Below are 13,434 nucleotides of genomic sequence, written 5' to 3'. Positions count from 1 at the left end.
ACTTCAAACGAGCATATATTTTTCTCTACTCCAAATTATCCAGCTCAAGACCCACCAAGTTGAAGGAAATTGAATTATCTTTCCAACGATACCAATTTAGCCCAAATGTGATACTCAGGTGAGAAGTTATGGCACTTTTAGTTAAATTTGTAGCCCAATACGAGCAGCACCGCGTTGAGGTGACCCTAAGAATGGCGTTCGTCCTTTTCCATTATATCACCGTGATTAGTGTTGCATCGTGCCAAGAGACCATTTTACAATTGTCAATTTCCAGTAAGGAACCATGATTACCATCACATCATGCCAAATTGCCAGTTCAGAATTGCCAATGCGATATCACCGCGTCGCGCCACTGGGAAAAATGGGGTTCGTTATTTTTTGAGTGGCCTGATACGATTATACTACATCGCGTCATGTGTCAAAATAGGGATTTTGCCCTGTTCCATAATTTGATTTCCAGGGAACGTTTGGTCTTTTCCCAAGGCCTTAAACTCGTCCTAAACACGGATTTAAAACCTAAAAGGGCATTATATACCCCATTATTCACAAATTACTCTTTAAGAAATTAATTTTCTTTCAAAAACAAACCGTAGCTTTCAAAATACAAAATCAAATCTCAAGAACTCACAATCAATTCTCACGAATTCATCAACCTACGTATGTTAAGTGTTCATCCATGGGTTCCTTTTACCCATAGAGCCCAAGTATCCAATTTAAATACAAATTTATGATCTTTTCAAGTTATTGTGAATTTAAATTGTGATTTCAACCATGAATCTCCATAAATCTTGCTTACATGAAATTATTGTTGTTATCAAACCCCATGTGTTTTAATATTGCTATTTTCTGAATTAAATCATGATTAAGTATTATTAATGTTGATATTATGCTATTACTCCAAGTTTTATATTCTTCCCATGTTTAGCCTAAACCATGCATATCAAATGTTTAATAAAATGCCTACAAGAATGATTTTTAATAAATGTTCCCATGTTATGTCCTTAAGGTTTAGTACTATTTTACTATCATTGCTATTGAGTCTTGGGGGTTATGAATACGCAAAAACCTAGTTGTTTACCTAGTCTCAGTATCTTTAGAATAGTTTTAGAATATGTTATAAGTATTATCAGTTCGGTTAGTCATCAGAATTAGTTAAACTTAGAATAGTTAAGCATTCCGAGTTAGTTCAATTAGGAGTAGGGTTTAGCATCGAGCGAGTGCAGAGTTGGAGGCTTCCCCGTCAGATAGGCAGAGTCATTGGTAAAAGTCTCTGTACTCCAGAACTATTTATCCAATGTAGGATATGAGGTGTCACCCATCAATTTAGGCTTTACTACCTCGCAGTGGTCACCTTCCAGTTTAGGCTTGACACCCTTAGTCCTTCGAGATAGTACATCATTATAATGGATCCCTACAGCCAACGTTTGTACCCGTGGCATGGTACTAATACCCTTTCAACTGGGTTATAGGTTGGACCCCGATTAGCTTAGATTAGGTCATGTCGGTTAGATGATACCTCCCATAGTCTAAGTCTAGTAATTAATTCCATAATTTAGTTTTAGTTGCTAGACCATAGCGAACAAATATCCGTGATTCGGTTATCAAATTTTTGTATTTTAGTATATATAGATCATATTCAGAACATGTTATATGCTTGGTCATGCATCCTCGAACTTATAGATTTCATGCATCCTCAGTATTTATATATTTCACGAATCCTCAATATCTACAGATTTCATGCACTCTATTCAGTACTTCATGTTATATATATATATATATGTATTCAGACAGTTATTATTCATATCCATGAAACCATGCATATTAGCCTACCTCATTTATCATACCAGTACATTCAAAGTACTGATTGTATATTCTTTTTTTATGCTATGATGTATCATATCATAGGTTCAGATGATCAGTTCGTGGATTGCACATAGATTTTCCAGATTATCAACTGTCGCAGATATGAGTCCTCATATTTTGAGGAAATGTTTGATTTAGCTCAGATTTCTTTATTAGTTTTAGTCATTTCCCTTCAGTTGGATTTAGTTGAGGGATTGTCCAATCAGCCCCTCAGTCAGTCAGTAGAGGCTTTTCACACTATTTCAAACAATTAGTCAAGTCTCAAATTTTAGTTCTCATCGTCAGATGTTTTATTAGTATTAATAGTTTAGTTTATTAGGTTTGACATTATGGCATTCCTCAGTTGAATTCTGCATATGTTATTACACTATTCAGCGCTAGCTGCAAAAACTAGCTCATGGGTTAGCTTTTGGTCCCTTAGGACTGTAAGAACCATGTGGAACCCAGGGTGTACTCTCGAGGTATTACAAAGTTGGTATCAGAGTGTAAAGTTTTAAAGTGTCCTAGAAAGTCTAAAATCCGCATCAATTAGAGTGTTGTGCATGGGTGTAGAGTGCAGCACAGTTATGGACAAGAGGCTATAAGATGTTTAGGAAAAGTTTCCCTTCTTTCAGTATTCATATCATATGATTGAGTATGAGCTCAATTTAAACACTCTGTTTAATCTATTCTTCCTTCTATTTATAAAACATGCCTCGTAAAAAGACAAATAGAAAAAGAAATGTAAACCAGCCAACACCTCTGACCATTCTGGAAGATCCTCTAAATGAGCATGTTTCTTATACAGAGTTCAGGGCTGCATTCACTACTCTATCCTATTCTGTAGAGGCTCATAATGTTCATACAGCCACTGTTCCAGCCAACCCAGTGGCCAATACTGCCGCAGTTAGGATACGGGACTTCACCCGAATGAATCCTCCTCTATTTTTGAAATCCAAATATGAAGAGGATTCATAGGAATTCTTAGACATAGTGTAGAAGGTAGCAGATATTATGGGGGTAACTTCTAGTGAGAGAGTTGAGTTAGATGCCTATCAATTGCAAGATGTGGCTCCAACATGGTTTAAGCAGTGGAAGATAGATATAGGCGTAGATGCACGACCTATAGAATGGGAAGAGTTTGCTATAACTTAGATAGATTCTTACCGGTGGATATGAGGGAAGACAAGGTGTTAGAGTTTATAAACTTAAGGTAGGGAAACATGAGTTCTAAGGAGTATTACCTCAAGTTTACTCAGTTATCTCGGTATGCTCCTCATGTGGTAGCTAATAAAAGGTCTAAGATAAGCAAGTATGTATCTGGTGTGTCTAATAATATGGTCAAGGAGTGCAGGACTGCAATGCTGATTAAGGAGATGGACTTGTCTAGGTTAATGGTTGATGATCAATAGATCGAGAAGCAGAATACTAAGGAGAGAGATAGGAAGAACAATAGGGCTAGAACGGGTAGCTTTAATTTCAATTAGCCAAGGTCAGAAGGCGGTAACCATCTTTATTTCTGTTAGAAATCTTCAGTCCCTGCCTTATCTTCAGCAAGTACACCAGTACCTAATTTTAGAAATGACAATCGGGATAAGGTGCTAGGCACTAAGTTATAGGGTAGTGTTAATAGTGCTCTTATAAATCCTCTTTGCTAAAAATATAGTAGAAACCATCAGGATAAGTGTAGAATGGGAAGTTATGTATTCTTTGGGTGTGGCAAGCCAGGCCATCGAATTTAGAAATGTTGAGTAGTTACTTAGAAATGTAGGGATTTGCGCCAATAGGGCCAGTCCCATCAGTCATCAGTTTTAGTTAGCCGCCCAACTCAACAAGGTGCCGCTTCCAAGGCTACTTGTGGTCAGCATCCAAATAGATTGTATACCCTTCAGTTTCAAAAGGATCAGGAAAATTTTCTTGATGTGGTTACTGGTACGTTATTGGTCTTTCACTTACATGTTTATGATTTATTAGACCCTGAAGCTTTTCTTTATTTTGTAACCCCTTATATAGCCGTCAACTTTAAATCAATCTCGAAATCTTAGTAAAGCCCTTTTCAGTGTCTACCCCAGTAGGTGTCTCTATTATAGTCAGAAAGGTATACAGGAATTATCCGATCATAATATCTCAGAAAGTCACTTCAGTGGATCTTGTAGAGTTAGATGATGGATTTTGAAATCATTCTCGGCATGGATTTTCTCCACTCATGCTATGCTTCAGTTGATTGTAGAAACAAAATAGTTTATTTTAAGTTTCCAAATGAATTAGTCCTTGAATGGAGGGTAGTGCTATAGCTCTTAGGGGTCAGCTTGTTCCGTGCCTTAGAGCGAGAAAGATGATATCCAAGGGGTGTATTTATCATCTTTTTTTATTTATAGATTCTAATTCTTAGACTCTTAATCTTAAGTCAGTTTTAATGGTGAGGGAATTTCAAGATGTTTTCCTTGAAGATCTTTTCGGAGTTCCTCCCAAAAGTGCAATTGACTTTGGAATAGACCTTGTTCCAGATACTCAACCTATCTCTATTACATCATATAAAATGTCTCCAACCGAACTCAAAGAATTGAAAGAAAAGTTGAAAGACCTCTTAGATAAGGGATTCATTAGTCCCAGCATTTCCTCGTGAGGCGTACTAGTCCTATTCATGCATAAGAAAGATGGTTCTCATAGAATATGTATTGACTACTGTCAGTTGAATAAAGTCACCATAAAGAACAAGTATCCACTTGCTAGAATTTATGAATTGTTCAACCAACTTTAGGGTGCCAGTTATTTGTATAAGATAGACCTCAGATCTGGCTATTATCAACTCAAATTCAAAGAATGTGACATTCTAAAAACAGCTTTCAGAACTCGGTATGGTGACTTTGAGTTTTTAGTTATGTCCTTCAGTCTCATGAATTCCCCATTAGCCTTTATGGACTTGATAAACCGAGTGCTCAAGCAACACTTGGCCATGTTGTTCATAGTCTTTATTGATGACATCCTTGTCTACTCCCGTAACAAAAATGATCATGCAGACAACCTCAGAATAGTATTACAGACTCTTAGTGCCTATCAGTTGTTTACTAAATTAAGTAAGTGCAAATTTTGGCTAAGATCTGTAGCTTTTCTTAGCCATATTATTTCTGGTGATGGCATAAGAGTCAATCCTAAAAAGACTGAGGCAGTAAGAAAATGGCCCAGACATATCTCTCCATCAGATATTAGGATTTTTGTAGGTTAGGCTGGCTATTACTAATAGTTTGTTGAAGGATTTTCATCTATTGTATCCCTCATGTCTAGATTGACTCAGAAGAAAATTAAGTTTTAGTGGTCAGATTATTGTGAGAAGATTTTTCAAGAGTTAAACACTCGCCTCACATCAGCCCTAATTTTGATAATGTCAAATGGTTCAATGGGCTTATTGTGTACTGTAATGCTTCCAGAGTTGGGTTGGAATATGTTTTGATGCAGAGAGGTAAAGTTGTAGCTTATGCCTCTAGACAGCTCAAGCCCCATGAAAAAAATTACCCTACCCAAGATCTTGAGTTAGCAGCTGTTATGTTTCCTTTAATGATTTGGAGGCACTATTTGTATGGGGTGAATGTTGATGTGTTCACAGATCACAAAATCTTGTAGTATGTTTTTTCATAGAAAGATTTGAATTTGCATCAGAGAAGATGATTAGAATTGTTGAAAGATTATGATATGAGTGTTTTGTATCACCCGGGAAAAGCCAATGCAGTGGAAGATGCCCTAAGTAGATTGTTTATGGTAGTGTTGCTCATGTTGAGGATAATAATAAGAAGTTAGTTCAGGAAGTTCATCAGCTTGCTAGATTAGGTATTTGTTTGGTTGATTCAGCTAAAGGTAGTGTTTGGGTTCAAAATAGTGAAGTTGAAGGAGTCAGTCAGAAATTAGAAAGTAAAGGTTTTCTCCCAAGAGAGAGATGATGTGCTGCGTTGCTAGGGAAGGTTGTGTGTGGGAAGTGTTGATGAGCTGAGACAATAAATTCTTGCAGTGGTGCATAGAGCATGCTACTTGATTCATCTAGGGACCACAAAGATGTACCGCGATCTGTGGGAAATCTATTAGTGGAGTGGGATGAAGAAATATATTGCAGAGTTTGTGGCTAAGTTCTCCACTTATCAGCAGGTTAAGATTGAGCATCAGAAGCCTAGTAGATCTATGCAGGATTTCAGTATTACCACTTGGAAATGGGAGGAAGTGAAAATGGATTTTATGACAAGTTTGCCTCGTACTCGTCAGCAACATAATTTAATTTGGCTCATTGTAGATAGAATGACCAAATCATCTTATTTCTTGCAAGTCCATACTTCTTATTCAGCTTATAACTATGCCAACCTCTATATTAAAGAGTTGGTTAGGTTGCACGGCATTTTGTTATCTATTATTTCAGATAGAGGTACTCAGTTTATCTCTCACTTTTGGAAAGCTTTAAAGAAGGGTCTTGGTACCTAAGTTCACCTAAGGACAGCCTTCCACCATTAGACAGATGGTCAAGCAGAAAGGACCATTCAGACCCTTAAGGATATCATAAGAGCGTGTGTAGTCGACTTTAAGGGCAGTAGGGATGACCACTTACCTTTGATTGAATTCGCGTCTAATAACAGCTATCATTCCAATATTCAGATGGCTCCGTTTGAGGCTCTATATGAAAGGAGTTATAGAAATCTAATTGGTTCGTTTAAAGTAGGAAAAAATGCACTAGTAGGGCCTGACTTGGTGTTTGAGGCTTTGGACAAAGTTCAGTTGATCAGGGAAAGGCTTAAGGCAGCCGAGAGTCGACAAAAATCTTATGCAGATGTGAGAAGGAAAGATCTTGAGTTTGATATTGGTCATTTTGTATATCTGAAGATTTCTCCTATGAAGAAATTGAAGAGGTTTGGTAAGAAGGTGAATCTTAGTCCCTGATATATTAGCCCTTTTAGAATTTTGAGGTGCTTATGAAAGGTGGCTTATGAGCTTGAATTGCCAGCAGACTTAGCATCAGTGCACCCAGTATTCCATATCTCCTTGTTGAAGAAGTGTATTAGTGACCTAGCTGTATTTGTTCCCTTAGAAAGAGTAGATGTTCAGAATAGTCTTTCATATGAAGAAGTTCAAGTCGAGATCCTTGATCGACAAATTCATAGACTAAGGAATAAAGAAGTTCCTCTAGTCAAAGTTCTTTGGATAAATCAGTCCGTTGAGGGGGCCAATTGGGAAGAAAAAGCATATATACGGACCAAGTACCCTCATATTTTCTCCGCAAACTCAAACTTAGAAGGACCAAGTAATTTCATAGAATTTCTCTTTTCCATGCTCAATTTCAGTTTCATATTATTCTCATGTCAGTCATGTATTTACAGAACCAGTTCAATCATGAATTATGTTTCAGACTTAGTAATGTACTCACATTTTCATCATGTATATTCATCATGTAACCTCAGTTCTTTAGTGTTTTCAGCTTAACCAGTCTCATTCGAGGATGAATATTCCCAAGGGGTAGATATAGTAATACCCCAAAAATCCAAACCAATGTTAGAGTATTGTTTCAAGATCATGCATGGTACCTTATAGCTCCTTTCTTGTCTTATAAGTTAGTTTTAGGAATATTAAGGCCTCAAACAACTCCCAGCTATTAGACGAATCGAAATAAACCTTATCGATGGAAATTTTGACAAGAATGTTGCTTTAGTAAACTTGAAATAAGCATATCTTTTGTTCTACTCAGAATTATCCATCTCAAGACCCATCAAATTGTTGGAAATTGAATTAACTTTCAAACAATACAAATTTCCCCCAAATCTAATACTTGGGTGAGAAGTTATAGCATATTTAGTGAAAGCACTAGCCTAATACGAGCAGCATCACATCGTGGTGACCCCAACAATGGCGTTCGTCCTTTTCCAGTGTGTCACCAAGATAAGCGTCGCATCACACCAAGGGGCCATTTTGCAATTTTCAATTTCCAGTAAGGCACCACGATTATCACCACATCGCGCCAAAATGCCAGTTAAGAATGATCCTTTTCTAGTAGCTCTACGTGATAGCACTGAGTCGCCCCTTTGGGCAAAATGGGATTCTTCGGTTTTCCAGTAGCCCTATGCAATTGAACTTCATCGCATCTGGTGTCAAAATTGGGATTTTTCCCAGTTTTGTGATTTAATTTCCAAGGACTGTTTGGTCTTTTCCCAAGGCTCTAAACTCATCCTAAACAGGGATTTAAAGCCTAAAATGGCATTATATACCCTATTATTCACAAATTACTCTTTAAGAAATTAATTCTCTTTTAAGAACCAACCCTAGCTTTTAAAATTCAAGATCAAATCTCAAGAACTCACCATCAATTCTGACGAATTCATCAACCCAGGTATGTTAAGAGTTCATCCATGTGTTCCTTTCACCCATGGAGCCCAAGTATCCAACTTAAATACAAAGTTATGATCTTTTCAAGCTATTATGAATTTAAATTGTGACTTCAACCATGAATCTCCATAAATCTTGATTCCATACCCTACTTACATGAAATTGTTGTTGTTATCAAACCTCACGTGTTTTAATATTTCTATTTTCTTAATTAAATTATGGTTATGTGTTGTTGATATTGAAATTATGCTATAACTCCAAGTTTTATACTATTCCCATGTCTATCCTAAACTATGCATATCAAGTGTTGATGAAATGCCTACAAGAATGGATTTTTAATAAATGTTCCCATGTTATGTATTTAATGTTAAGTACTATTTTACTATTATTACTATTGAGTCCTGGGGGTTATGAATACCTAAAAACAAAGTTGTTTACCTAGTCTCAGTATCTTCAAAATAGTTTTAGAATATGTTGGGAGCATTATCAGTTTAGCCAGTCATCAGAATCAGTTAAACTTAGAACAGTTAAGAATTCTGAGTCAGTTCAGTTGGGAGTAGGATTTAGCACCGAGCGAGTGCAGGGATGGCGGCTTCCCTGTCAGATAGGCAGATTTGTTAGTAGCATTCTCTGTACTCTAGAACTACATAGCCAGCATAGGATATTAGGAGTCACCCATCATTTTTGGCTTGACTACCTCGCAGGGGTCACCCGTCAATTTAGCCTTGACACCCTTAGTCCTTTTGGGTAGCACATCAGTATAGTGGATCCACATAGCTAGCATTAGTACCTATGGCATGATACTAACATTCTTCCAACTAGGGTTACAAGTTAGACCCCGATTAGCTCAGATTGGGGCATGTCAGTTAAATTATACCTCTCACAGTCTCAATCCAGTAGTTTGTTCAGTAATTTAATTTTAATTTCCTGACCAGAGCTTATAGATATTAGTGATTCAGTTATCTGATTTTAGCATTTTAGTATTTATAGATTATATTCAAAGCATGTTATATGCTTGGTCATGCTTCCTCAGTACTTATAGATTTCATGCATCCTTAGTATTTACAAATTTTGTGTATCCTCGATATCTATAGATTTTATGCATTTTATTCTGTACTTTATGTTATACATATATTCAGATAGTTATTATTCATGTTCATAAAATCATGCATATTGGCCTACCTCATTTAGCATACCAGTTTATTAAAAGTACTGATCGCATATTCTTTTCTTGCTTATAATGTATCATATCATAGGTTAGGGTGCTCAGTTCTCGAATCGCGCATAGATTTTCCATATTATCATTTATAGCAGTGGTGAGTCCTCATATTTTGAGGACATGATTTATTTAGCTTAGATTTATTTATCATTTTTATTTATTTTCCTTCACTCAGAGTTAGTTGGGGGTTTGTCCCATCAGCTCCTCAGTCAGTCATTAGAGGCTTTTTAGACTATTTCAGATAGTTAGTCAGTTCTCATATTTTAGTTATCATTGTCAAATATTTTGTCAATATTAACAGTTTTTTTATCAGTTTTATTACTTAAAACCTTATGGCATTCCTTAGTTGAATTCTGTATATCTTATTATACTATTCATTGCTCACAGAAGGAACCAACTCATGGATTATCTTGTGGTCCCTCAGGACTATAAGCACCATGGTGCACCCCGGGTGTACTCTCGGGGCATTATAGGCCCCAGTCAGGTCATGTCATGTTGGTATAAGTTCTTTAGGTACGTGGTCTATTAGGAGTCCACAAGAACATGTTAAGTAGAGTCTCTTCTAGGGGTGTGTAGCATGCCACACTCATAAGGGAGAGTCTACAAGGCATTTAGGGATGTTTCACTTTCTTGGTATTCTGTTTCAAGATGCAAGATCTAAGGTCCTTTATAATCTTGGTTTGTTCGCTTTTTAGATCATTCGTTGATAATATGGAATGTAAGGAAACTCTTTTGTACCATTTGGGGACAACATGGAAGAGATATATGAGATCCATACTGGATCTAGGGGTCCAGTCCCTGATAGTTATAGAGTTTTACCTATTGTAGTAGTCCTCTTTAGGATGAGGTGATGAATTCAGAATTTCATCAGTCGATTCATATTATTGCTCAGTTAGTTAGTGTTCAAGCTGAGTGGGATGCATCTGGTGTTTCTTCTGCTGAGACCAGAAGGGTTGGATAGTTTATGAAGATGAATCCTTCTACTTTCACTAGTGTAAAGGTGAAGGAGGATCCACTAGGTTTCTTGGATGAAATGGAGAAGATATTCAGGGTGATTCAAGCCACAAATATGGATGGGGTGAATTTTGTAGCTTACTAGATCAAGGATGTTATATACCAGTGGTACGAGGAGTGGGATAGGGATAAAGGTAATGTTGAGGAGTTTTCCTTAGGGGATACTTTCTTAAATTCTTTTCTAGATCAGTTCTTTCCTCAAGAGATGAGAAAAGCAAAGGCAGAGAAATTTGTTAATCTGCGATATGGGAAAATGTTAGCCAAGGAATATGCCTCAAAATCTCATTAGCTATCAATGTATGCTCTGAAATTAGTGTATGATATGAGGGATAGGATATGAAAGTTTGCTAATGGACTGCCTTTGGAGTTGATCCTTGAAAGCAAAATTGTATTGCTGATTAAGGCTATGGATATGTCTAGGTTGGTTGTTCATATGCAATAGGTGGAGGAAGAAAATAGGAAACAGGCAGAGTTTGGGGAAAGGTAGAATAAGAAGTTTAGGTTTTCTGAATAAAGTGAAAGGTAATAGCAAGTTAACAAGATGTCGATAAGTGGCCAAAGAAGAGGTGGGAAAGTTCCGGTTCCATGTCTTCTACTAGTGCCCCTTTCTTAAAGCTTTCAGGTGATAGGAGTCAGTAAGGTAGGGATAATTTCAGGGTATAGGGTGCCCAATCTCTGAGAGTAGGGCATAGTTGGCTGCTTTGTGCCCTCCTTATTGGTTCTGTAGTCATCTTTATTGATAATTTTGTGATGAAAGAAAGGACAGGTGTTTTAAATATGGTCAGCCAAGCCATATGCTAAGAAAATGTCCAGTTGATAAGGGTGCTTCAGGAGCGGTCAAAGCTTCGGTTGCTTCATCTTCTGCTCCTGGGCCTAGTAGTGCTACTTTGGTGTCTGCCCCTGCTTCTAGTGCTATTGTTGGTTGGAATAGGTTATATGCTCTTACATCTCAACAGGAGTCTGAGGCATCTCCTAGTGCCTTGAATGGTATGTTACACCTCTTTTCTCGTGATGTGTATTTCTTTCTTCATTTAGGGTTAACACTCTCTTATGTGATCCCATTTGTGGCTGTATATTTTGGTTTTGATCCCAAGGTTATTTTGGATCCTTTCTCTATTTCTACCTAGTAGGTGACTCTATTGTTTCTAAAAGGGTCTATAGGGGGGTGTGGTATCTGTTAGTAGTAGTCGACTTTGGTGGATTTTCTTGAATTTGATATTATGGATTTTAATGTTATTCTGGAGATGGATTAGTTACACTTTTATTATGCATCCTTAGATTGTCAGACCCGTAAGATTGTCTTTAGGTTCCCTAGTGAATGATTATTTAGTGGGAGGGTGGTTCCCTAGCTCCTAAGAAAAGGTTTATTTCTTATCTTAGAGCTCTATAACACGTAGAAATCTAATTCCCAAGATGCCACACAGTGTTTCAAACTACAAGTAGTGCTGAGCTAACCCTAGCTGCCTTTTCTGAATTTGTGTCTCAAAATAGGGAAACTATAAATGAAAAATCATAATAAATACGGAAAACTATTTGAATAAGCAAATACTGAAAATTTTAACACTGTAACTAAAATCTAAAACTGAATCTAGTAGTTTGACAAGCCTCAACTGACTGAATATAGAGAGTCACTAGAACAGGCCCCTCAAACTGTCTAAAATGAAGAATAAAGAGTCTCCTAATAACTGAAAATATGAATAACTAAGTTCCCTAACTATGAGGACTCACCAACTGTAGGGATGCAGATGAGATGCTCAAAAATAACTCATGCTAATGAAACTGAGCACCTAAACCTACATAATGAGATAATGTAGCACATAGACATATATGTGGATCAGTACTTTGAGGATGTATAGAGTATATGGGGGTGAATGCAATAAGTAAACAATATCATCTCAATTTATAATATTATGCAGACTAAAGGTAAATGACTTATATAGGCTTACATAATTTGAAATCTGAAGATCATAAATCATGACTAGTAAAGTACATAATCTAAATCTTGTGAGCCATTACACTTAGTTCTGAAATCTGCATTATGTTCTTATTCTCAAATCATATAGGATAAGTGAAATACGAAAACTCATTCTACATGGAAAAATATTTTATCTGAAGAGAATTCTTTCAAAGCTTTTCTTTACTAGTAGGGAAATACTCAAAACTGTTGATTTACTTTTACTAGCAGGGAGGTTCTCTTAACTGACATAAACCATGTGAGCATTCAAGGAGTCCAATATTCTTGTCCCCCTAAGGAGGAATACTCATGTTGGGGAGAAGAGTCATACTCTTGCCAGGGAGTATAACCTATCTGAGTCATCACATATCTATCATCCACGTAAAAGTGGGAAAAATCTAAGTCCTACATAAGTAAGTAGTTCTGGGGTATGAAACCATAGTAACTTACCCATCTCGGTGCTAAATACTACTCCCATTAAATCTGTATGCTCATTCTAATGAAAATGCACTTTTAAAATAGTCTAATGGCTTATGATGAAAACCTATAGTATATTTGTAAAGCTAAATCTATAATTTGAATTCTGTAAATTGAATTTTATATCTATTCTGAGACTAAAAGGTCAAATCTTTTTCAATAATCTGAAAAGAATCTAGTCATAAAGTGCTCATAGCACAATCAATTTTGAAATAACAATATTCATTTGGGCTTAGTGACCCAAGCATCAAACTCATGTTAAAAACATCTTAAAATTCATGCTTGATGTTGTAAACATTTACACATCATCATAAAGTCTAGAAATTTCTGCAATATGCATGAAAATATGTACAAAATCATGTAATTCAACTTCTAAATCAATGGAAATCTCATAATCTTATGAATAATAATATTGGGCATAAACACTAACTTCAATTTCATGGAAAATCACATAAAATCAAATAACTTTTGTAACTAAAAACAAGTTTTGGGCACAATGATGAAAGGAGTATCCTTGTTCATAACCCCACATACCTTAATTGATGATCTTTGATGAAAAGCTTGAATCTTGGAT

Source organism: Capsicum annuum, chromosome 12, assembly GCF_002878395.1.
Source record: "Capsicum annuum cultivar UCD-10X-F1 chromosome 12, UCD10Xv1.1, whole genome shotgun sequence".
Lineage (NCBI taxonomy): Eukaryota > Viridiplantae > Streptophyta > Magnoliopsida > Solanales > Solanaceae > Capsicum > Capsicum annuum.
The sequence above is the reverse complement of the archived record's forward strand: the minus strand, read 5'-3'. Positions refer to the sequence as shown.